Here is a 27116-nt window from a genome sequence, read left to right as displayed (position 1 = left end):
TACCTCCCCCCCCACCAAATGGCCCCTGCTCCACAGAGGAGCCGCCATGTTCTACTGGGCACACCTACCATGGGCTGGCACCGACTGCTCACTTCTGTCACTTCCTGTCACTTCCTGACATCCCAGGAGTCCCACCTCAAGTGTGCACTCCACAGCCATGGTCACTTGGCCTCCTAACAACTCAGGCCTAAGTTCCTTTTGCCACACTGAATCATCTCATGAAAATGTCGCTAAGCTTGACTTTTTAATATCTTGCCACAAGTTCCGGTATCTGAATTTCATGAAGGAAATCCATATGTAGTTCTATTTCCCGGTGAGATCTTTGACTGGCTTTAGAAGGAGGGTTTTGGGAGCCTCAGTGAAAAGTTCCTACATAGCGCCTCAGAAAAATATATAGCAGATTGACATTTCTTCTTTAAAATTTGATAGAATGTTCCAGTAAAGTCATCTATACTGTTCTCTGTAGAAATATTGTTATTGCTAATTCATTTAATTTCCTTCCTTCCTCCCTCCCTCCGTCTCTCTACCCCTCCTTTCCTCCCTTCCTCCCTCCCTCCGTCCCTCCCTCCCTCCTTCCCTCCCTCCCTCCTTCCCTCCCTCCCTCCCTTCTTTGCTTCCTTCCTTCTTTCTGAGCACACACTACAGCCCAGCCTGGCCTGGCCTGAACTCATGTTGATCCTCCTGCCTGAGCTTTTGAGTTCTGGGGTTACAAGCATGTGCCACCATGCCTGCCTTCATTGTCTTTGCATCTTTCATGGGGTCTACTGATGTTAAAGTCATATGTTTGCTAAGCAGGATTTCTTTTACAAAAAAAAAAATAGTAGTGAAATTGTACAGTGTAAAATGTAGTGCCGTGGCCATTTCAAGTGTGCAATTTGGGAGAGTTTAGTACGTTCACACTGTCTTGCAACCAATCTCCAGAACTTTCTTTATCCAGCAAAATCAAACACTGTTGCCCCTAAACAGCACACCTCCACATTTCTCCCAATGCTAATTCTACTTCCTGTGGCCATCAGTGGACTGTCCCAGATTCCTTATACAAATGGAACCATATAGCATTTGCCTTTTTGTAGGTGACTTAATGTGCCTAACAACCATCCACGAGAAGCATAGATTGTAAAGGTTTTTCTTCTTTTTTCAAAGGCTAAATAATGTTCATCCAGTCCTCATTGGTCTTTTGGTTTGTCCTGCATCGTGACAATTGTAAGGAATGTCTCTGTGAGCACAGGTACACGTGTCCCTCCTTTTCTTCTTCAGTCAATTTTAGTAACCTGTGGCTTTCTGCAAGTTTGTTTCTTTAACGTAAGTTCCCTAACAAACTGGCATAGAGTTATTCCTGGGTGTAGCAGCAGCACACCTTTAGTGCCAGCACTTGGAAGGTAAAGGCAAGAGGATCTCTGTGAGATGGAGGCCAGCCTGTTCTACATAGTGAGACCCTGTCTTAAAACAATGGCAACAGAAAATAGTTATTTATACTCTTTAGTTTCCATAGGATTGGTAGTGATGTCAATGCTTTTGGTTGTTGTTTTGTTTTAATCCATCTATTTATTTATTTATTTATTTATTTATTTATTTATTTATTTATGGCGAGGCAGGCACTGCGGAAGTAAGAAGACAACTTACTTTCTTTTCACCAGTGTCCCAGGTTGCAAAAGCAGACTGTGGGGCTTAGCCTTTACCTAGCTGAGCTCATGCCCTAGCCCTCATTCCAGATTTTTGACAGTTTGTTTCTTGCCTTATTTCTTCATCAGGCTTTGCAAAAGACATAATCAGTTTGTCGATACCTTCAAAAGAACCATCTTTGGTTTGATGAACTTTCTCTGTGGGATGCCAAGGCTATCCCATTGATCTCTGCTCTAATATTTATTCTTTACCTCCTGATGATGGTGTCCTAAGGAAAGAGCTATTGATCCCAGGCCTTTCTTCTCTTACAAAACAGAAAGTACTCCTTGCTTGTGCTTATTCATCCTGTCCCATGAACTCTGATCTTTTTCTCATTCAGTTCCAAATGTAGTTTTGTATTTCCCCTGAGATTTCTTCCTTGACTCATAAGTTATTCGGGGGTGGTTTTTATTTCCAAATATTTGAGGTTTTCCCAGAATCCTTACTGTGGTGGGCCCTTCATTTAATTTTGTTGCGGTGAGAGAGCAAACTTTGTATGACTGCAATCTTCCTGAATGTATGGAGAGCTGGCTTTTGGGTGATCTATCTTGGACAATGTCCCATGTGAACGAGAAACTTGAAACTTCATGGTTTATTTTATTTATTTTTGTCCTATAGTTAAGTTGTATTGATTAATTATGGCGCTGAGCTTTTAGTGTTCTGCTTAATTTTCTGCCTAGCTGTTTTGTCAATTATTAAGTGTGGTGCATCAAGATCTCAATGTATTCTTCCTGTGCATCTACTTCTTTTAATGTTTTCAGATTCTGCTTTGTGTGTTCTAGGGCTCCACTTTGGTAGCATAGAGATACATAAGTGATATATCTTCCTTATGTAGTCTCTATTATTGTTTTTCCAAAGATCCTTTGTCTCTGGTAAAATTCCTTAAAGATTATTTTGTTTGATGTTAAAGTAGAATTCATTCCAGCCCTCTTGGAGATGCGGGTTGCATGATATATATTCTCCAACCTCTTCTTCAAACCTAATTGTGCGCTTGAATCTTATAGAGGTCTCTTATAGATAACATCATTGGATTTTGCTTTTTTTACTCAGCCCTACCGTCTCTGCTCTTCAAGAAGGGTATTTAGTCCAATCACATTTAATGTAATTGGTTTGTTCCTGCCATTGTCAATGTCATTTCTATTTGTTTCTTAAATTCTTCTGATCCTTATATACTGCCTCCTTTAGAGCTAAAATATTTCCAATGTGTTACTATCATTAGTCTATTTCTTCGAAAAACATTTTGTTGAATATAACACAGGGGCACAGGTCACAGTGTGCATGTGGAAGTCCGAAGATAGCTAAGTGGTTCTCTCTTTTCACTTTTGCATATGTTCCAAGGATGAATCTTAGGTCCCCAAGCTTAGCAGCAAGAACCTTTACCTGATAAGCCACCTCATTGGTCCCCTGTTTCTTTCCCTTTTTACTGCATTTTGTTTAGATATTTTACTACTGATTGTATAAGAAATTTCAGTATCTTCCTAACTCATCACAGTCTACTCCAGAATAATATTGACTTAATGTGATTAAAATACACAAGCATTTCTCGACTGAGTCCTGCTAACCTCCTCTTTCTCTGCTGCTATGTATTTGGTACTACATGTATGTTATAAACTCTGTAATATGGTGTTATAAGTGTGTCCTCATATAATCTTGGGTCTTTAAAATAAATCAAGGCAAAGTGAGAAACATCTGTTTTCAAAGACTTGTATTTCCTTGCATGCTCACATCTCTGATGCTCGGCATTCAGCCTGGACTGGAGTTGTCATGTGGGGCCACTTACTCTCAGGCAGACGGCTCTTCTCGTGTATTCCCATGTCGGTTGAGTACTGGTAAATATTGTCTGGCCTTGCCAATCTGTGGGACATCGTTGTGTTCAGTTTTGAATAAGTCTACTTTCTAAAGCATTCTGTGTTTAGAGGGTTGGTTTTTTTTTTTTCCTTCAGGATTGTGTGTCTGTTTGTGTGCACGTGCCTTTGTGTTGTTCTTGAGGCTTTGGAGGATATTTTCTTACTATATTTTAAACACATTGATCCTGAATATATATATATATGTATATATATCTTTAAAGGTTGATATTGTGTATAAGTGTGTGTGTTCGTGCGAGCGCTGTAAGTGAATCACGTGACTGCAGTGCCCACAGAAGTCAGAAGAGGTCATCAGAGCCCCTACAGCTGGACTTACAGGTGGTTATAAGCTGCCTGATTGGGTGCTGGAAACAGAACCTAGATCTTCTACAAGAGCGGCAAGTGCTCTTAGCCACTGAGGACTCTCTCTACCCCCATAAGGGAATTTTTGTTAACTTTAGCTATATAATTTGGATCCTCACAGCTCTCTGGATGGATATTAATATATCTTCAAGAATTTGAAGAACCTTGGGGAAGATAGAATCAATATTTCTTCAAAAGTTCCCACCCCACTTTCTTGTTTCCAGCTCCATCCAAGACTCCATCACAGGCCCGTGGGGCCTTCTGCACCACAGGTCCATCAGTCCTTCTGTGCCACAGGTCCATCGGTCCTTCTGTGCCACAAGTCCATTGGTCCTTCTGCACAGCAAGTCTGCTGATCCTTCTGCACCAAACATCTGTTGGTCCTTCTGCTTTCCTTCCCATGAGCTGCTAAGAATAGCTGTTTCTCTTTCCTTCTTTCCACCTTTAGACCAGGTAATTTGTACTAGTTGTCTTCTAGCTCTTTCTTCTGCCACCTTGAAACCATTGCATTGTCCTTCTGGTTTATCTTTCAGTTTTAGAATTTTCACTTGGCTCGCTGCTTCTACCATTTTACCAGGCAGAGGTCTATGTGCAACGCTCAGGACATTTGGCTTCCACTTCTATTCCTGCTGGATTTCTTGGGTTTCTTCTGCGTGGGTTCTTTAGCTGGATATGTGGGAGTCATTGGGGATCAATCTCACCACTGCTGCACTTGAACACAGTCTTCAGACAACACTGGCTACGTTAGCAAGTGTTCTCAGCCGTCTACTGTCTCCCATCTGAACACCCCTCAGCTAGTCTGCTGCTTCCACAAAACAGAGCCATAAGCTCAAGCTAGAGGATCATCAGCCATCCCTGCCCCTGTGTCACCAAGATTCCCACTTACCCAGTAACATACTGTGTCAAGGACGACATCTGGGCAGCAGCAACAAGAACTGGTTTTCATGCCCTGGTTTTTCAGGACCCTTAATTTTCAAGTTCTAAACAGTTTAATAGTGACTTTGCCATTGTATTGTTTGTTTGCTGTTAAAGTTGAGGGCAGGGGGTAGAGTTAGCTGTTTAGCCTTGAAGTCATGATCTTCCTGCCTCAACCTTCCAAGCACTGGGGACTGTATGTAGCCTGCACCACCACACCTGGCTTACTAGTCTGTCCCTTTTTGAATAAATGATTTATCAGACTTCTTGTTGCAGCATGCCGGCAGTCGGGGTGGGGGGAACAATCAAAACCAATGTCAAGTGAAATAATTAAGGTGTGGAAAACACATATTGTATAATTCCATTTCCATTTGTATCTGTTTCTAGGGACAGGAAAAGACCAAGCCCTGTGGTTTGAGGATGAGTAAACCCATGGTAATATGAGCAAAACAAGCTAGTATATATTCCACAACGGAAGACAGCAATTACGGCTGCAGAAGGGATCATGTCTGGAAAGAGATGCAAAAAACGGCAAGGTCAGGGCCTGGGATCCCATCACTATCCTGTTTCTTGCCTTGGGTGGTCATTAACAAATGTTCATCTCAGAATCATTTAAACAGGAAAACAACACACACAGGGTCTGGCATGATGGTTTGTGACTGTCTCCCCAGGAGTTTGGATGCTAAGGCCGGAGAATCACCCCCAAGTTGAAGGCTAGCCTTGGCTACATGGTGAGTTCCAGGAAAATCTGGGCTACAGAATGAGACCCTATCTCAACTCCCTAAGCAATTACACATGTGATGTCCTTGCATGTATACTGAATATTGCAATAGAGTGCTCAGTGGAGCATAGCACTCATTTGTTTGTTTAATTCATATTTACCGCTGACTCTAGTGAAAAGTGCACAATTCCAGACAGTTATCAAAAGAAATAAGAAGTCAGAGGTTTCTATTCTCATTTGTAGCTTAGTATATGGATACACAAAACATAAACACCTCACAGTAAAAGGTAATTTATTCTATTTTGTTTTTTTTTTTTAATGTATGGGGAGCACTGTGGATGTAGAAACCAGAGAGCGATAATGGGTGAATTCTTCAATGGCTCTTCCCTTTGTATATTGAGGCAGAGTCTCCTTCTGAAGCCAGAACTCTAGTTTCTTCTTCATCTCTGAAGATGCCCAAATCATTGTATGTAAAGACTGGGATGAGAGCATCCCAAGCAGAGAAAATAGCGAATCAGATCCTGGAACCCCTGAAAGAGGAAGCAGAAATTGGCATGCTGACTTAAGAACCCCCAGAGGATCCCCCTTGTAATGCCCTTTGGAATATGGAGCAAGGACTAACCATCAGAGAAAACAAACAAACAAACAAAAAACACGGGAAGCTAAATTCTCCTCAGGGAAAGATGGCTTTGCAACTGCCAGAACTTGTCCAGAGCCCCTGAAGAGTGCACACAGTCCCTATCACTCGAGTTGGTATTCCTCTCATGCTAATCTTTGCTGTCAGCATAATGCCTCCGGCTGAAGTCGTCTGACCTAAGATGGGCCACACAGATCCCGGCTCCCAACCCCAGCCTTAAAACACCTCTCTGCAGCAGGGTGTGGTTGGGAAGACTGGGCAAAGTGGGTGCTTCTATGGCAACCTCGCTGTTTCTATGGGGGAGGGGAGGGGTAATCTGACTGACTGTAGGATTTGGGGACCACCCCAAGTCACCTAGCATAGCATTTTTGCCTGAGGGTGTGAAATGTTGGTGTGCTGCCCAGAGAATTGCCTGGTGGGTTTAAAGTCCATAAATATCCTGTTGGAGGGCTGGCATGAGTAATTGTCCAGCTCTCTCTGGGGCTTGAGCTCCTCAGTCTGGTTTGTAGCTATTTAATTTCCTCCATAACACTGATACCCTTCCCAGTTCACCGGCTCAAGGCTGGTTTCTGTTCCTTGCAACACAGCAAGCCGATATGGCAGGGAACTGGCCCGCAATGAGATGATGATGGGACCTTTAGACTCTCCATCAGTGCTGAGGTTCTCGGATAAAGACAAATCTAATCTTCCTCCTCAGAAGCCATCGACACAGATGCACTGCAGAGACCCTGCAGGGCTCCACAGTGTGAGCAGGCAGGCTGGCAGAGACGGGATTCCACAAACAAGCTCAGTAGAACTTACAGTGATGTTCAGAGGACCCCTGCAAGGGGTGTTGCCAGGAAGGCTGTCCCCTATGAAGACGATGTCCATCCATAACGAATTGCTGGAGTCAAGGTGTTGGGCAGGGGTAGGAACCAGGAATACAAGGAGGGTCGTGAAGTCTTAACATGGCTCCTCTTCAGTAACAAACTGGACCCAAGGAAGCCTGAAGAATTCTTCATAAGAGCTTAATATGTTTTCTGCTAGAAAACACTTCTGTTAGGGAATGGATTTTTCAAGATTTATTTTATTATTCATTTATATGTGTGTGTACCAGTGTGTGCCTGTCTGTGTACACTGTGTACATGTGTGTGCATATGTGTGCATGTGTGTGCATATGTGTGTGTGTGCATGCGTGTGTGTGTGTGTGTGTTCCTGTGTGTCTATGTGCCTTCAGAGGCCAGCAATAATGGTGGCTATGAACCACTTTCTCAGTGCTGGGAACAGAACTCTGTTCTCTACAAGAGCAACAGGCGACCTTAACCAATGAATGAGTCATCTCTTCAGCCCTGGTCTTGGTGGTTTTTGTTTTGTTTTGGTTTGGTTTGTTTTGTTTTGTTTTGTTTTGTTTTGGTTTGGTTTGGTTTGGTTTGGTTTGGTTTGGCTTGGCTTGGCTTGGCTTGGCTTGGTTTGGCTTGGCTTGGTTTTTTTGTGGGATGAGGCCTCACGCTGTACCCCCAAGTTGATCTGAAACTCATTATGTGGCCCCAGGATGCCTTTGAACTCACACAGATTCTCCTGTTTCTGCCTACCTACCACTGGGCTTACATTTTTATTTCCATGTTCAGTGCCTCGGATGAACCCTGGTATCTACTCCTGCACGTGTAAATTTGGCGATGAGGCTGGGGGCGGGGGAAACTTGGGGCTCTCCACCTAATTCAGGACATGAAGGAGAGTGGATTGAGTGTGGAATTCAAGATAGGAAAACGTTCTTGCTCATTTACAATCAACCGTTTTGCAGAAAATTTCTTCTGCAAAGAAGCCCCCATTTCTTTATATCTCTAGCTAGAGGGAAAACATGCTGTTTTGTTGAACAGGAAGACCCTCCTCTCAGCTTTGCTAAACCCATCGGGCTGGGAGAGAATACGGGTTTTAAAAAGTCACTTTTATAAAACCAGAAAATCATTGCTGTATCACATTTCTTACCTTAGAATGGTGTTTCTTAATGGCATAAAGAAAACACAGCATATTTGATGGGAATCCATTGTCTTCCCCCTCTTTAAATTATTTAGTAACCTGGGGTAGCTAAGAAATTGTCTCTGCTCCAATAATTTGCTATGCTAATTGTGGCCAGCAAATGAGTAACTATAACCAATTACTCAAGGCTGGAAAGGGCTGAGCCGATGTTGGGGGTTAAGAGTGCAATTCGGTGGCTCGGCCTCCCAAACCTTCACTCAGAATCTCTCTGAAGACTCAAGAAGAAAAGCTTTGCAACCAGAATCGAGGGGGACCAGTTTTCTGATGGTGTCCTGGGGGACTCGAATGAAAGTCAAGCAATTTGAAGAATCTCCTCAGGTTGTACTCAGCGGAACTCCTGACCTCTGCTTCGTCCTATCTGTCGTAAGCCTTTATCAGGAGGAGATGCCAAATCACAGGCCATTTGGTGGCGTATAATTGCTTGACACTGACAGCGAGGGCTATATATCTTCTGTGTAGACAGAGGAGTGGGCACTTTAAATAGCAGAAGACGGATGACAAACACACATCACCATAACCATGAAAGGAAATCAAAGCAACACAACACCAAGACGGATACCAAACTAAAGCAAAATATGGATTGAGTAGAGATGGAGGGACATGATTAATAATGTACTGCTTCTAATCACATCTTCCCATATATACCAAAAACACTGAAAATTATGGAGGAAAGAAGGAGTGGAGGGGAGGAAAAAAAGGAGTTAGGTGAGGAAGGAGGGGGAGGGAAGGAGGAAGACAAGAGAACTGGGAAGGACAATTCAGTGAAGCCTTGATGTGGTCTGCGATGGTGTATAAGCTCTGAGATAAGCATGTGGCATGCTGTGATCAATGTATGAAGCACTGTGATTGGAGTATAAAGCGCTGTAATGAATACATGAAGTATTGTGATCAGTGAATAACACACTGCCATCAGCACATAGAACGCTAATCAGAGTATGCAGCACTGTGATTGGTGTATGCAGCGCTGTGATCTGTCTTGTGGCTACAGTATTCAGTGATCCTGAACTGTCCTAAGAGAAAGATCTTCAGTCTCCACTTTCTTGCCATCTGCCTAAGGAAAGTCTCAGGGTTAGTCTGTCTGTAAGTATTCTTTAATACTCTGTAACTCTAAACACAGGACAAAAACACAGCAAGTGCCAGGCCCTGACCTTCAGCACATAGTACCTAGGTCAGATTTAATTACCCCACTCTAATATATATATGGAGGGGTGTGTATTTATACATATGTGTGGAGCCAGTATGTGTTTATATTTTCATGGTCACATATGTGTGGCTGCACATGTATGGTGGTGCATGTGTGCATGTGTGTGCGCATGAATGTGGTAGTCCAGAGTTGAAGGCAAATGTCTTCTTCAATCAATCCCCCCTTACTTACGGAGGCAGGGTCTCTCTTTAACCCTAAAGGTCTCCAATTCTGGCTAGTCTCACTAGCCAACTTGCCAAGGGGATCTTTACGTCCCGGGTTCTGGAATTACTGGCAGCCAGTCCTCTTGCCTGGCTGATCCACTGGATCATATCTACAGTCTCTAAGTTATTCCCTCTGGGTACCTTCTACTTATGCAAGGGAAAAGGTTTACATTTGTGATTGTAACATTATTGAGATCTCTTTACTTCCATTTACATAAACAGAGATAAACACAAATGAGATAAATAAGGGGGTGTGGGCCTGGAGGTCCATCCCATATACAATCACCAAACCCAGACACTATTGTGGAAGCCAACAAGAGCTTGCTGATAGGAGCCTGATATAGCTGTCTGCTGTGAGGCTTTGCCAGTGCCTGACAAATACAGAAGTGGATGCTCACAGTCATCCATTGGACGGAGCACAGGGTCCTCAATGAAGGAGCTTGAGAAAGTACCCAAGGAGCTGAAGTGTTTTGCAGCCTCATAGAAGGAGCAACAATATGAATTAACCAGTACCCCCAGAGCTCCCTGGGATTAAACCACCAATCAAAGAAAACACATGGTGGGACTCATGGCCCTAGTTGCATATGTAGCAGAGGATGGCCTGGTCGGTCATCAATGGGAGGATAGGCCCTTGGTCCTGTAAAGGCTCTATGCCCCAGTATAGGGGAATGCCAGGGCCAGGAAGCAGGAGTGGGTGGGTTGGTGAGCAGGGGGAGGGGGGAGGGGGAGAGGATGTTTTGGGAGAGGAAACCAGGAAAGGGGATAACATTTGAAATTTAAATAAAGAAAATATCTAATTTAAAAAAAAATAAGGGGGTGTGGGGCAGAGGGAGGGGCAGGCTGACAGAGTAAACAGTAATGGGTCCAGAGTGGTCCAGAGAAAAATTTCTCGTAAGAACACTGAAACACTTTCAATCAGAAAATATCAGCTTAAAGGCTACCCTAATCCCTACCTTAAAGCTTACCCTAATCATTTTACACATAAGGAAACCAGGGCCTGGGGGTCAGCAGGAATCACCCAGTCCACAGTATGAAATGGTAGACACAAACTTAATCTAAAACTTCGTTCTCCACCTCCATTACCTCTAACCTTACTTAATTTGTAGGTCTTTCCAAGTCTGTGTGTGTTAGAATTGCTTAAATGTATCTGCTTTAAGAATCCAAGAACAACGGATGCACCCACAAAGGCAGTTGGAAAACTGAACAAACTGCAGGACCATGGTGACATCTAGTGGTAATCTTTGGTAGTGCACCTGTCTAGAAGACCTTTGATTTAATCAGGCTTACCATGAAAGCAGAAATATTCTTTTGTACACTGTTCCCTAGTTTGAGTTTGTCTGCTATGGTTATGAGATATACTTGAACAGTAATCCCACATATAGGATTATATGCTGAAGAATATATATATATATATATATATATATATATATATATATATTCAAATCATAGCAAAAGGCACATGACAAAGGCTTGTCATGGCACTGGTTATATTGAGTGTTTGGTTACAGTGGTCCTGACCACCAAGATTCCATCTTAGAAAGCTGCTGTGAATTCTCTTCTAATTAATAAGGGATTCATGGAGTAACAATGTTCGAGTTTGCAAAGCTGATGTTTTTGCTTGAAACCTCAATGAAGTAACAGTTGCAAAATAGTAACCTAATGCTGTCATTTTTTACTCTAATTTTACTCATTAGGATTTTAACATAAAAAGGGAACCTTCCCTATACTCCCATTTTTTATTAATTAATTCTTACATCATCCAGAGTCTTAGATTTCATGAGCTGACTCAGGTATAGATGACATCATCTGTATCTGAAGTGTCAGACGTAGATTACAGTTCTACATTAATTACAGAGTATATCTAAAGCTTCCTAATTTGCTGCAGTGGAGATTGGACTAGGGTGCCATGCATGTGAGGCTATTGCTCTGCCTCTGAGCCACAAAGCGAGCCCTCTGAACCTTTACACAACCTGTATCCAGGCCGAGCCCTTGCCTTAACCCCAACTATCACGCTTAATTTTGAATAAAGGAAGTGTAGTGTGAACCAGAGAAATGTCCTGAAATATAACCCTGCCTATCCAAAAAAAAGAAAGAAAAAAAGAAAAAAGGGAAAGAAAGAAAGAGAGAGAGAGAGAAAATAAGAGAGAGAGAGAGAGAGAGAGAGAAAGGAAGGAAGGAAGGAAGGAAGGAAGGAAGAAAGAAAGAAAGAAAGAAAGAAAGAAAGAAAGAAAGAAAGAAAGAAAGAAAGAAAGAAAGAAAGAAAATGGAGTTTCAATTGGGAAGTTGTCTATTGGCACTGGGGTTTTTTTTTTTTTTCCATTTTTTATTAGGTATTTAGCTCATTTACATTTCCAATGCTATAACAAAAGTCCCCCTTACCCACCCACCCCCACTCCCCTACCCACCCACTCCCCCCCTTTGGCCCTGGCGTTCCCCTGTACCGGGGCACACAAAGTCTGCGTGTCCAATGGGCCTCTCTTTCCAGTGATGGCCGACTAGGCCATCTTTTGATACATATGCAGCTAGAGTCAAGAGCTCAGGGGTACTGGTTAGTTCATAATGTTGTTCCACCTATAGGGTTGAAGATCCCTTTAGCTCCTTGGGTACTTTCTCTAGCTCCTCCATTGGGAGCCCTGTGATCCATCCATTAGCTGACTGTGAGCATCCACTTCTGTGTTTGCTAGGCCCCGGCATAGTCTCACAAGAGACAGCTACATCTGGGTCCTTTCGATAAAATCTTGCTAGTATATGCAATGGTGTCAGCGTTTGGATGCTGATTATGGGGTGGATCCCTGGATATGGCAGTCTCTACATGGTCCATCCTTTCATCTCAGCTCCAAACTTTGTTTCTGTAACTCCTTCCATGGGTGTTTTGTTCCCACTTCTAAGGAGGGGCATAGTGTCCACACTTCAGTCTTCATTTTTCTTGAGTTTCATGTGTTTAGGAAATTGTATCTTATATCGTGGGTATCCTAGGTTTTGGGCTAGTATCCACTTATCAGTGAGTACATATTGTGTGAGTTCCTTTGTGATTGTGTTACCTCACTCAGGATGATGCTCTCCAGGTCCATCCATTTGGCTAGGAATTTCATAAATTCATTCTTTTTAATAGCTGAGTAGTACTCCATTGTGTAGATGTACCACATTTTCTGTATCCATTCCTCTGTTGAGGGGCATCTGGGTTCTTTCCAGTTTCTGGCTATTATAAATAAGGCTGCTATGAACATAGTGGAGCATGTGTCCTTCTTACCAGTTGGGGCTTCTTCTGGATATATGCCCAGGAGAGGTATTGCTGGATCCTCCGGTAGTACTATGTCCAATTTTCTGAGGAACCGCCAGACTGATTTCCAGAGTGGTTGTACAAGCCTGCAATCCCACCAACAATGGAGGAGTGTTCCTCTTTCTCCACATCCTCGCCAGCATCTGCTGTCACCTGAATTTTTGATCTTAGCCATTCTCACTGGTGTGAGGTGGAATCTCAGGGTTGTTTTGATTTGCATTTCGGCACTGGGGTTTTTTTTCTTCAAAAAAATGTTAATGTTGTGCAAGTTATAAAAGTATCAGAAAGCAGTCTAAGCAAAGAAGATCACAGGACTATGACAGTTCTGTAATACAAGTGGGGACCCTAAGGGACACATAGTGTGTTAGTCAATGTTCACAGACATACTAGGGACAAAGGGACATTATGTTTGTACTTATTCTCAAAAGGTTCTGTATGTTTTGTTGAGAAACAGAAAGCAAATATGAGAACTGGAGAAACGGCTTGTGGCTATGAGCACTGGCTGCTCTTGCAGAGAACCCAGGTTCAATTCCCAGCACCCACGTGGGGTCCAGAAGCACCTGTGACTCCAGTTGCAAGGGATCTGGCATCCTCTTTTGGCATCTGTGGGCACCGGTCTCTCTCTCTCTCTCTCTCTCTCTCTCTCTCTCTCTCTCTCTCTCTCTCAACACACACACACACACACATACACACACACACACACACACACACACACACACCACACATACAGGCAAAACACTCATACACATAACATCCCCAAAAAGGATTCTTTTAAAGCAAGCAAGCAAATGTGTCTAGATGTCCACCACAGTTGAAGGGTGGGTAAGGATTTAGCAACTTTCCTGTAAGTTTGAAATTATATAAAATAAAAGTTGGCCAATGAGGAAAAAAAAATGAGATTTTAAGGAATTTTAAAATACTTTGTTAGAAAACAACCAAACCAAAATAAAGGGGTAAAAACTACACTCGTGTCTAGAGACTTGAGAATTTCAAAGCAGCAGAGCCTCAATTTCTTTTCATGACTCTGAATAGTTTGAGGTAAAGTGTGACTCTTTTCATTAGGGAATTACCCTGCTAGTCAAGGAAATCTATTATACATTATTAGTTGAGATTCCCAGGCTGTCTGAAAAATCCCTCAAAGGCACACACATGTGTATGAAAGCTCACACAGATAATATCGTGATGTACAGAAGACGATATCCAGGCAGAGTCCTAGCCTTGAACCCAACCACCCGCCTTTTATTTTGACTAAGGGGAGCTGGGAGCGAACCTAAAGTGTGCTCTGAAGTGCAATCCTTGCCACCTTAAAAAAAGAGGGAATACTAGTTGGGAATGGGATTTATTGGATGTGGGGATATAGGGTGATGGTCCAAAAGAGAACTAATTTGGCCATCAAATACTGGCTTATGTTACATTCTCTTAAGTGAATCTACCCTCCTGTAAGTCCGGTATATCATCTGCATTTAAATCACCCCCACCCAGGGTTAACAGGAGCAAGTGTGCTGGCTGACCTGTCTCTAGGCCAGACACGACATTTGGGGTGGTTTGGGACCAATGCATGATGGGGCTCAGTGTTCTGCTTCCATCCCACCCCACTCCTCCACCCGGAGACTCTCGTTCTCCATTGCTTGTTCTTGTTGTTGCTTCCAGGGAGTAGGTATTGTTTAAGAAAAGAAAAAATGGTCCGGGACTTAGAATTCAATAGTCATGAATTAAAATGACCATTTGGGCCCTGAGAAGACGGCTTCATGGGTAAAGAACTGCAGTTGTAAGCATGAAGCCGTGAGTTCTGATCTCCAGAATGTAGGGACTCTGGCCAGAGTCATAACATGGGGTCTCCCCTTGTACACTTATAAATTGCCATTTTCCTATGTGCCACATCTCTCTCCATTCTACCCAGAGGCAGTCCTTTGTATTTGTATTTGCCTTCAGAGACAAATACCCCTGCCCCCTTTTCCCTCCCCTTCTCCCTCATCCTCTATCCCCTGTATTTGTCTCTTATTCCTACCTCTGTCCCTCAAGAGTAAATAAATGTCCTCTGTGCTGAGAACTTGGTCTTGAGGGTCCTGAGCTGATATTTTTCCTAACATTGAACCCATGTAAATCTGAGAGTACTGGCCTGTGTATTTAACCCCAGTGCATCATTTACACTTAGATAGGAGACAGAGGCAGCAAAATCCCTGGACGCTTGCAAGCCTGGTACATAAAGGATGCAGGAGACTCTGTCTAAAACAAGGTGGGAGATGAGAACTGACCTCATATACACACTCACACTCACACACTCACACACACACACACACACACACACACACACACACACACATCTTTACATTTTTAATCTTCCAGCGGGTTTTTTTTTTTTTTTTTTTTTTTTTCCGAGACAGGGTTTCTCTTTATAGCCCTGGCTGTCCTGGGGCTCACTTTGTAGACCAGGCTGGCCTTGAACTCAGAAATCCGCCTGCCTCTGCCTCTCCAGTGCTGGGATTAAAGGCGTGTGCCACCACGCCCGGCTCTTCCAGCTTATTTAACCACTGTGAAAAGTCAGTTTCTCTGGCTGCTGCTCTGAGCAGCTGCTCTGTAGGTGGCGCTATTATACACGACGACTAACACCTGACCCACCTCTTGCCTAGCCTGCCAGAGTTCGTCAGCAGTTCCTAGCTTCCAATCAATTGGAAGGGCTGCAGGCCTTACATTCTCCACCAAACAACAGGGACCTCCTAAGAATCCAATCTTCTACATCAAGCTCAGATTTCCTAACACAATACCCCAGTTCCTCCATGACCTCAAAGGCCCCGACTATCTCCACCCTACACCCCGCCCCCTGCTTCCTTCCTTTTGCCTTCTCTCCCCTCGTGCCCGTGCCCTAGTTTGTCTGTGAAGTGTTCTGAATCGGAGGATGTACCTTGCATCTGTAGCATCAGGACCGGGTGCTTGAAACATGACTAAGGTGGACGATGAAATGAAGTTTTGATTTTTGAAATGGTATTTAAATAGTCATATGATTTAGTGGCTGTCATAAAGAATGGGCAAACAGCTCCGGGCCTCTGGCTGTTCCCTGGCTGTGCCTTGGTATGTGTGTACTCTTTCTCCTTTCCGGAAGGTTCAGGCTGAACTCCAGCTGCTGTGCACTTCCATAGGATAATGAGACAGAACAGGACAGCGTGGGGCAGGATGTACATACACTTTGCCGGGACAAACATTTAACCAACCATCTCTCATTGGTGCAAATAAACTGACATACCCTTCAGGGCAACTGTACCCTCTGATTCTCACCAACATCAGTGCTTTCATGAAATAGATGAGTTAGGCCAGGCTAGCCCTCGGCTGCCCTTGAATCCATGGTAGAAGGCAGCCGCAGATGGTCGCAAGTCACAGTTTATCCCACCAAAAGTTTCCCAGTATTGTTTGGATTTTGCAGCATTTTAGAAGTAGAGCCAACATTTTAAATGAACAAAAGGGATTTCACTACACTCAATATTCCCATTTTTTTAATTTAAAAATAAAATCAGAACATCAAATCACACTGACCCCATAATCATTTCTGCTCTGTGATAATCAGGACTAATAATTCTGATGTGGCAGCCAATAGCCACATACAGCTATTGCCACTAAAGGAAAATAAACTGTAGAAGTTAGTCACATATGTGTGCACACATGCACATACACACACATAATCCTCTTTCCAGGTTTATTATCTCCTTATTCTTAATCATTTTCCTGGAGATATCCCAGCTGTTGCCAACTTCTGTCTGTCTGTCTGTCTGTCTGTCTGTCTGTCTGTCTGTTTTTCTCTTAATCTTCCCATGGGCTTTGTTTCGGTGATGTTTTTCAAAACAAAAAAAGCTAAGAAGAGCCAGGCAATGGTGGCGCACGCCTTTAATCCCAGCACTTGGGAGGCAGAGGCAGGTGGATTTCTGAGTTCGAGGCCAGCCTGGTCTACAGAGTGAGTTCCAGGACAGCCAAGGCTACACAGAGAAACCTTGTCTTTAAAAACAAACAAACAAAGCTAAGAAGAAATCCCAAAGCATGTGGAAGACTGACTTTTCAGATTCAAATGTTACAGGTAATAGAACAGAGCAAAGAAGGGTGGGTGAGGACCATGGCGACCTGAATGGCATCCATCTCTCCAGACTACAGGAGACAGACCTCATGATTAACCTCTCAACAGCTTGGTAGAACATTCTGGTGACCGACATTTGCTATGAGAGGGTTTTAGTTACTTTTCATGTTGCTAGGATAAAATACCCTGACAAAGCAACCTAATGAAGGGGAGGTGGATATTTTGTTACACAGTTTGAGGGGTACTCTGTCATGGTAGGGAACTCAAGGTGGTAGCAGCTTGAGGCAGCTAGTCACACTGTATCTAAGTCAGGAAAGGAAAAAAAAGAACAAAACAAAACAAAAAACAATGAATGTCTGTGCTCTGATCACTTCCTCTGCTATACAGTCCTGGATTCTAGCCTAGGAGATGGTGCCACCCACGGTGGGTGGATCGTTCCACTTCAATTAACCCAATCAAGAAATCTCCCACAGGCTTCCCAGAGGCCCATCTCCCAGGTGACTCTGAGTTTCATCAAAACAACAACTGATATTAGTCACCAGAGGCTGCTGAATACTTAGAATATGTATCTGTATAATAATCAGTTCTTTGTATGACAATACAAGTATGCTAAAGAAAAGGGATGTGTCTATAGGCAAGGATGCAGAAAACAACTGTGGGATGAAATCGTTTCTGGGTGTGTGACCTGCAAGGAAGGGTATCAGGTGACATAGGACTTAAGGCCTCAACTGGATGTTGGGAGCAAGTGTCCATCAAATGAGGTAAAGCCATCAACCTTCTGGTGACAAACTATTAATTTTTTTTTTCAAAGAAGCAGATTCTTTTTAATGTGAAGTCTCTCCACTTTTGAATTTTTTTAAGAAACCTTTCCAGATTAGATATATCTGCTAGTCTGTAAGCACACAGGTGCCAGCTTGTCGTCCTGAGAGTAAGCAGGGGTGAGAGTCCGTGGTTTTGACTGGTACTGATTCGGGTGGAGATGGACTACAGAGAACAGAAAGGTTCAGTGTGGAGAGAAACTGTGTGATGACCCAGGGACACTGGACAACGTGGGGACCTACTATGAGACATCAGGAGTGTTGATCCTGGAACTGCAATTCCCAGATTTACGTGCTCTGGGTAGTCACCTAAGAATCTTTCAAAAATTCCCATTTCTAGGTCTCATGGCCACCTGGTGAAACTATAGTAACTGACGTGGGGTGGGACCCCAGGCGATTCCACCATGTTCACAGGGCTAATGCAACTGAGCTATGTAAGAGCACGTGTCTCACAGAAGGCAAGAGGGAGACACTTGAGTTTACTGAGCCCAAACTACCTCTGTCCTTAAAGTAGACTTCATATGCACACCTGTGACAAGATAGGATGGATATTCAGTTTATTTGAATAAAGACATATCTGTGACATTACATTAAAAATAGTCAAGTTCTCTGGGTTGGAGAGATGGCTCAGCAATGGCACTGCTCTTCTAGAGGACCTGGGTTCAATTCCCAGCACTCACATGGCAGCTCACTGATGTCTGTAACTCCTGTCCCAGTGGGCCCAACACCCCTCACACAGACATGCATGCAGTCAAATCACCAATGCACATAAAATTTAAATTAAATAAAAATTAAAATAGGTTCTTATTTTAACCAGTCAAGACTGCTTCCCATGGTGTGCGTGTGTGTGTGTGTGTGTGTGTGTAAAAGCTTTTGTTGTTGTTCAACATTCTCTCTTCCACCTACAGTGCCACTGTGCATTAATTAAATATTAGGTCTCATTTCTCCCTGCTTCATTTACTTGTTTTCTTCTCACCCATAAACAAGATTACAAAAACATTCCAAGCAGTGCCTTAGAAGGTGAGCTGCAGGCTTGTAAAACACACATCAAACATTTTAAATAATTCGGTAGAAGTTTGGCCAGCTGTCGACCCCCTTCCTCCGTCAACACACTTCTTAGCACATGTGTGCTTTCAGATGTCAGCCCCCACCTGCAGCAGCGCCAACGGCAGCCTCAGTGACGTTTGGATAGCACAATCCAGACCATCATAACAAACCAAAAATGCAAATACCCCTGACATCTCAGCTGTGTTCTCTTGGTTGTCGCTGTTGTTGGAGAGCGGTTTCAGGGTAATTTAGGAAGAGTAGAAGCTTTAAAAGAAACATTATTTAACAACTGGGGAGGCAAGAGGAACTTACACTTGCATGTGACGTCACATGTAGGTCTTAGGTTGATGGATTCATCCTGAGAAGGAAGAACTGAGAAGTTCCTAGACACAGACTGGACTACTGGTCCAAACCCTTCCCACTCATTTATTCCCACAGTGTGATCTCCTGGTCCCCACTGGGCTGTGGCTCCCAGAGATATACAGGAACCTCTCCGATAGCTCCCAACTTCCTATCTTGCTAGGTTTTGGTTGCTGTGTATTAAAGTTGATTTTACATGTAAATATTTCTTTACTTCCTGTTTCTTTCCCCCTTGTCATAGGATTCACCTTATCCACTCTTGTCTCAGATCAATAATTCTGAATATTATGATATCCCAGAAATTCTGCTTGATCTTTTCACCGAAGCTCACATATAGCACCTATTGGCTTAATAAAACCTTTCTTTTTCAAGGAAGATCTCATGTGGCCCCAGAGGGCCAAACACTTGAAAATTTCACTTTGTTGTAGTAGTTATTTTTCTTGCCAAGAATCAACTTAAGGAAGAAAGGACTGGTTTGACATAGTGTCAAAGAATGGTGTCTATCCTGGCAGGCAAGCATGGTGACACGGGTATGAGCTGCCACTGTTCCTGCAGTCAGAAAGGACAAAGAGATGATTGCTGGTGCTCGGCTCACTTTCCTCTCTCTAGTCAGCCTTCCGAATGCTGCCACTGACCTTCAGGGTTGGTATTCTTTCACTGAACCTCACTGAAACACCCTCACAGACATACCTACAAGTTTGTTGGCAACAAAGATTAGCCATGACGCCATGTTGTCACTGAAGTTATTCTGTGGCACTAGACCACTGGTTGGTTAGTGTTAGAAGCAAGGTGACAAGCTCTTGAGGCCTTCTGACGGACAGAGTTTTCTCTTCTTCCCATTCCTTCCTAAACAGAAGGTATAACTCTTCCCAATGGATGTGTACAGGATCCGGTATATATAAGTAATCTAGTGTTGAATGTGTCATTTCCTGGAGGCTGTGCCCAGACAGGCTCCACACCACTCCACACGAGAAACTGGAGCTTGTGAAGGCTTAGTGTTCAAGTGTGTCTTGGAAGCAATCTCTCAGATACCCAGGGAAGACTATTTTTTGATTGACACAATCGGTCACTGGTTCTGTTTCATTTTCTGAACTGACATTTTGGTACCATTACACCTTTGTAAATGAACATCAAACTTCTCCATGTGGGGTCTAGAGTCTTAAAATCTTACCCATAATTCATTTTGAGAAATCAGAATCTCTTGGGTCTGGGAAGAGATTGTAGCTACTGTAGTTCTATAGCTACAGAGCTTGCCATACAAGCATGTGGTCCTGAGTTGAATGCCGAGGTCAAAAATGGCAGGTGCTGTGGTGTGCACTTGTAATCCCAGGCTAGAGGTAGAAACAGTCAGATCTCTGGGGCCGGCTGGCTAGCCAGCCTAGCCTCATCGGCAAGCTTAAGACCCAAGATGGGTCCATGAATAAAGGCTCTTGCCTCCATGACTGAATTTAATCTCCGAGTCTCATGAAGTGGAGGTGAGAACTCACTGTGAAGTGTGTATATGTTCATCTGTCTTTCATTACAATAGTTCAGAAAGAAACTCCTGCAGGTTGTCCTGTGACCTCCACACTCCACCACTCATGCAGTGGCTTCCATGTCTGCACACACACACAAATAAGTTAATATCATTCTTTAAAAATAGAAATCGAGAATGATTGACAGCCCCAGAGGAAAACCAACCACCTAAGGTTGACCTTTGGCATCCATATACATGTACAGACACACACACACACACACACACACACACACACACACACACACACACATACACACACACACACTCACACACACACTCACACACACACACTCACACACACACTCACACACACGAGGGGGGGGTGCAACATACCTATTATTTTGTTGTGTTGGTGAATTTTGGTTTTGGGGGGGATTTTTTGTTGCTGTTTTCTTGAGACAGGGTGTCTCTGTGTAGCCCTGGCTGTCCTGGAACTCACTCTGTAGACCAGGCTGGCCTCGAACTCAGAAATCCACCTGCCTCTGCCTCCCAAGTGCTGGGAATTAAAGGCGTGCGCCACCACCGCCCAGCATGTTGTTGAATTTCAACATGGGTTCTGGAGATCCTAACATCAATCCTCAGACTTACACAGCAAGCACATTGCCTACTGAACCATCTCCCAGTCCCGTTGCTATATGATCTGTGATTGAATGAGTGCTAACCTTGCCCAGTTCCCCACTACCCTGGCCACTTCCAGGTAAACAGATTTGATAACAGTCAGGGTTCCTAGAGCAAGTAGCAGTGGGGAGGGATAGGGGTAAATCAGAAACTCCACCCACTTCAGTGTTTTCCAATAAGCAACCTATGCATACAGCACTCTATTAGTCAGGGTTCTCTAGAGGAATAGAACTAATAGCACTACTATATAAATAAATATATATCTATTTATATCTATGTACATATATTCATGCAAATGTATATATATATATTTATATAAATACATTGGATTTATTTGAGTGGCTTACAGAATATTGTCCAGTTAGTCCAACAATGGCTGTCTACCGACAGAAGGCTCAGAAACCCAGTAGTTATCAGTCTGTGAAGCTTGCTGTCTTAGCTGTCTTTAGTACCTGCTGGAATCCCAGGGATGTAGACTCTAATGGCAGGGAAGGAATGAACTCGTCAAAGAGAGAAGGCAGACAAAGAGCAAAAACTTCCTTCTTCCATGTCCTTTTTGTAGACTGCCAGAAAAAGGTGTGGCCCAGATTAAAAATGGATCTTCCTGTGGGGCAGTGGGCTGTACACAGACAGCCTGATCTCCAGTTGAGCATAGGTCTTGAACCCCCGGGGACCCGATGGGTGGTGATTTCCACCTACATGGGACGGAAGGCGTTCAACCATGTCTCCTGAACCCCTGGCTCCTGTCTAAGTTACCACCCCAACAGCCCCGCCTCCCCACACAGGAGAGGTGTGTGGCCATCAGTCATGTAGAAGCAGCACCAAGCCTTCCCACATGCAAATAAGGTTTCCCCCAAACTCTCAGTCCAGGCCAATGAGAGGTATCTGCTGTCAAACCCTGAATCACCCCCAAAACTGTATATAAATCCTATCCAGGAAGTTCAAGGTGTGCGAGAACTTCTCTGTCATCTGAGTCTTTTGTTCCAGGAGCTGTAACACTTGGGAAGAGATCTTCTCTCCTGAAGAGCCACCTGAGGTTCCACAGCACTCCTCACTGGATAGTTCGCTTCTCATCGGCCCAGCCCAACCCAACTCAGTGCAGAGCAGCTTGGAGTTACCCAGCGACCTGGAAGGCACAGCAGAGACTTCGCCTCCCTATCTGCACTAGCTTCCCTTCGATGGAACTCTTGCACCCGGCCTGGCTAGAGATCTCTGTGGATAACCTCAGGTACCCAGGCCCACATCGTCCCACCTCAAACGATCCAGATTAAAGCTGGGTCTTCCCACTCTAAATAACTAAAAGAAAAATCCCTCACAGTTATTCCAGCCTCTTGGGTTTTAGTTGATTCAACTTAACAAGCAAGAATCCCATCACAGGCCCCTACCATTTTTTTTTTCATACAAAGATCATATTAGAGTTTGTGTAATATCCAATCTTGAAAGATTTAAAATGGTTGACAACTAATTAAAAAAAATGATTTTCAGTGTTGGGGATCAAGCCCAAAGCCTTGTACATTCTAGACAAGCACTCTACCACTGAACTACATTCACAGCCGTCAAAGGTTTGTGGCCGGCTGGTTTAATATATCAAAATGGGGGGTGGGGGGGCTCAGAGGCTAAGAGCACATACAGCTCTCGTACAAGACCAGGGTTCATTTCCTGGCACTCAGGCTACTTACTTCTGTCTAGAACTCCAGCTCCACATCTCTAGCCTCCAGAGACAGACAGACAGACAGACTTCAAAAGAAAAATACCTCTTAAAAATGATCTCTAGTGTCCTGTTGAAACCAAATAACAGAGTAGAATTCAGCAGCTGATGCCGACCTCAAGTCGGATATAGGGCTTAAAAGCTGAAATAATGAAGACAATCAAAAACAAACAAACAAACAGACAGACAGACACAAGTTCATCTAGTTGCTGTGCAGTATTCCAATCTGCTTCTAAAAGGAATAGTTCTGTGTCCCACACTAAGCTCCTTACTTCACTCAGTTGCTTGTGCAGAGCTCCAGACCCTTGGCTAATATTTGGCACAGCACATTAAAAGTATCTGAAGTTCATTAGTCAGTGATCAAGATTTAAAATACAAATAGGCAAAGACCGAATGCTACCTCAGAAACCGTGACTGTTTTCCCTAGCAAACCAAAGTCCACAAAAACAAGTGCCAAGAAGCACACAGAGGAGAGAGAGCTGAACTGTGGATTCCTGACTCTCTGCAGGCACCTCAACCTGCTCAGACTGTCTCCCAGTGTCCCAGGGGAGCAGGAAGGACCATCAAAGGGAATCACCCGGGGCTCACTGCCACTCAGGGTCCTCAGAGCTGGGAGGTCCTCATCTGAAAAGTGACAGGATCTCCAACTATAACTGGCTCCGTGCAGATTCTTTTCCAGCTAAGTTGGAAGCCATTTTTTTCCTTACCTGGGAACATGAAAGCAACAGGAACGGGAGACAGGAATTGCTTACATTAATTAAAACCAGAGAAACAGTGAGCCAGCCAACATTCAGAAGAGATAGATTAGAATGCCTATGAATTGAGTTTAGGGGATGGGGAGGAGGGGGAAATCATACCTGTGTTGTTGATTCCACAAGTCTGACTAATTAAAATATGGAGAGCTGGGATGTTGCAAATCCACAGCCAAAGTGATCTCAGGATACCTGCAGCCCTCTCTGTAGTCCCTATGGCCCACTCGTGACTGACCTCACAGCCGCCTTCTATCAGGCAAACTTTACTCTGGCAGACCATTGGCTTTCAATAACCTAAAAGTGAAGGAAGGATGGTACCAATCCACATCTAACCCTGTAACAGGACCCCAGCTCTGCAAACCCGATGTTCTTACGCTGTGAGCTTGTGTGCCCAGCTCCCTGGTGGAACATGTCATGTCCACCATAGACATGTGACCTGAATCCACATCCCCAGGCCACCTCCACTCAGGGTTTGAAATTTTCATAAACGCTTTCAGAATTTTGATGTATTTTGATCGTGTTCATCTCCCATTCTCCCCAGATCCACCCCATCCCCTATCCTACCCCCAATTTCATGTCTTCTTCTTTTTTTTAAGTTTTAATAACACATTGAGTCTAATTTGTGCTGTCCGTATAACCTAGGGTATACGGCCTGTTAGGGTTTCGGTGGTGGAAGAATACTGTGGCCAAGGAATGCTGCAAAGATCACACTGAGTGACAGACCTCACTTGAGAGATTTATTGGGAGGGGGTGAGGGCCGCTTCTGAGAAAGAGAGGCACAGATGAGAGAGACAGGGAAGGACACACACACACAGAGAGAGAGAGAGAGAGAGAGAGAGAGAGAGCACCATGTAGGCAGGAACTTTTTTAAAGGGTACGGATGTTGCATTTGGCAACTGGTGTTGACTGGTTACAGATGCTAAGTTGCTGCTGAAGGTGGGAGAGGGGACCCAGTTCCCAACACACTTCCCTTTTGTTTATTATAAAAGAGGAGATAGGAAGGGGTGATTGAGAGTGAGGCAGGAATGGGGGTGCTCTTTAGATTGCTTCCTACTGTCTGGGGTGTCAACATCTTTGGGACCCAAGAAAGCTGTGATGCTGGCAAGCCCTAGAAGTACAGGCCGTTTCACTTGCTATCCAGGCTCTGCGGAACCGGCTAGGGCTAGGGACAAGCAGGCAGCATTTGGAGCAGTGTGTAAGGCCAGATCACCTGGGGCTAGCCAGTTTGAAGCAGTCTGGGATGCAGATTTCGAGGGGACACCAGGAACAGGTGCTGGAGCAATCTGCAGTAGACTTGAAGTCTGTTGGGACAGACAGACTAGGGAATGAAGGTAAAGTGAAGGAGTTTATGGAAAATTGTATCCGGGCATACATTAAATGTTCAGGCCCATGGGCGTGGTAGCTGGGGGAGGGGAGTCCCATGACCATGAAAGAGAGAGAGCTCACTCTCAGGGATAGGAGGGGTTGGCAAGTGGGGACAGGTTGTTGATTGACAGCACTTTTCTGGAGTTGGTTTGACCTATGAGAGGTGGATCCAAATCAATTCCCTGAAGCTTATGAGAGAAAACGTTTATGTAGCCGGGCAGTGGTGGCACACGCCTTTGATCCCAGCACTTGGGAGGCAGAGGCAGGCAGATTTCTGAGTTCAAGGCCAGCCTGGTCTACAGAGTGAGTTCCAGGACAGCCACGGCTGCACAGAAAAACCCTGTCTCAAAAAAACCAAAAAAGAAAAAGAAAGAAAAAAAAAAGAAAATGTTTTTATGTTTTACAAAAAGAAATAAGTTTTAGATATGTTAGCATTACCACTGTTTGTAATCTGTACTGAAATCCACGTTGTAGAAAAGGCAGTAAGTAGACTCACGCCTTTGAGTCACAGTAAAATCTTGGGGACCCAAAAGTGATTCTAGGTTAAAAGTATGAACAATCTTTCCTCTATCCAGAAGTCTGGGTGTATAAATATTAGACAGATATTTTTAGCACAATGACAAGCATTTTTATGTCTATACATAGAAGACAACCAAAGGAAATTTAAAACCTTGAACTTATGAGTATGATAACATTGTCAGTACTTTACCAGAGCTAGCTAGATTAATATCTTACCCGAACTCTCCCGATTAATGTTAAAACTGAACTTTTGAAGTCTTAATATAACAATAGCATAGTTAAGGAAAGACATCTGAAGTGCTTTTTTGATTTTTACATGTCTTAAGTCATTTTTTTTATACCTTTACACGTTGCATTTATACACAGTACGACACTTTCTTAGACCTTTAGGACTTGCATCGACATATCTTAAAATATTTTCTTAGGCCCTCACAAGTTAAGCTTTCGTCTCTCAGACCTTACATAGACTTGACACCTTTTTTCTGTCTGTGGCTGACCGAGACCTGTCATTGGAAATAGAGTTCCTTTAAATAAAGGAATAGTAAAAAGTTACATTGAAATGTTTATCTCCTTTTAGAGTCTGGTAGCAAGGTAAACTGTGTCTAGACCCAGTAGTAGCTCTAGAAAAGTAAGGCGAGAGACTTGGTGTTTGCACATGAAGAGCTGAGAAGGCAACTGAAGCCTTGGTCACTGTGAAAAGCTAGCAAAGCTATCATTACCTAGTCATCTACACCATCAGAGAGCTGAGGATAAATTTCACGGGAGTAAGCAGGAAGCTCAGAGCAAGCAGCTTCTGAATCTACTAAAAATGACAGATTTACTGGCTACCTGGAAAATTGCCACACCCACTCCAGTGAAGTCTGCATGACAGGCCTAAAGGCTTGGATGCAGTCCCAAGGCAAAGGGTTTCACGGAAACTTAGCCTCCTGGAACCTTGGCATTCCCATAGCAAGAATGCTCCAAATTTGTCCCTGCGATCGTGTGGAGGGTCTTGCATGCTTTCTTGCATATTTTACTGGATAGGAGTTAGAAATCTCAGGGCAAGCTTAGCAAAGTATACTTAGAATCTTCATTACAGTCAGGTATGGCAGACTACATTGTGTATTTAGAAGAAAGTCGGTGAGTTCTTCTGACAAATGAAGATTCCCTACAGATACTTAAAAGAGCAGCCAAGTTACTCCCAAATGCAAGAATTTACCATGGCCTAGGAAAAAGAGGGTTGTGGTTTAAGGAAGAACTACAGTATTGCATTATTCATGAAAAAGGTCTGCTAGAGCAGAACCCCCTGGTGCAAGCTTTCACAGGGCTCAGAGGAATAGCATAAATTGTGACTAGGGTGTGAAATCCTCACCTGGCTCCTGACTATAGCCGACTCTAGATAGGACTGATCTTATCTCAATTGTAAACACTGCCTGGTTCCTGCCAGTCTTTTGAATGCATTTCTCTGTTTTGTGTCAGATAATTCAACGAAACCTTGGCTGTTGTGTCACCTAACTTCTTTGTTTTCT

The 27116-nt window shown here is 43.7% G+C and overlaps 2 long non-coding RNA genes across 3 annotated transcripts; one reads left to right on the top strand and one right to left on the bottom strand.

Annotated features, from left to right (window-relative positions):
* Nucleotides 1-820: 820 nt before the first annotated feature.
* Gm39815 lies at nucleotides 821-5912 on the top strand. 2 transcript variants are annotated; one of them, XR_879811.3, is made up of 3 exons: nucleotides 821-1228; nucleotides 5172-5320; nucleotides 5456-5912. It is a non-coding gene; the product is annotated as a predicted gene, 39815 (long non-coding RNA). The 2 variants fall into 2 exon arrangements; XR_879810.3 differs by having other exon boundaries at nucleotides 5405-5912.
* Nucleotides 5782-10694, bottom strand: 4930597A21Rik (RIKEN cDNA 4930597A21 gene). Its single transcript, NR_126460.1, has 4 exons — nucleotides 10661-10694; nucleotides 9534-9709; nucleotides 6944-7177; nucleotides 5782-6035 (listed from the first exon to the last, which is right to left on the bottom strand). It is a non-coding gene; the product is annotated as an RIKEN cDNA 4930597A21 gene (long non-coding RNA).
* Nucleotides 10695-27116: the final 16422 nt, after the last annotated feature.

The sequence above is a fragment of the Mus musculus genome, chromosome 11, assembly GCF_000001635.26.
Source record: "Mus musculus strain C57BL/6J chromosome 11, GRCm38.p6 C57BL/6J".
NCBI classification, from domain to species: domain Eukaryota; kingdom Metazoa; phylum Chordata; class Mammalia; order Rodentia; family Muridae; genus Mus; species Mus musculus.
Note: the sequence above shows the minus strand (reverse complement) of the source record. Positions and strands in the feature narration are given on the sequence as shown.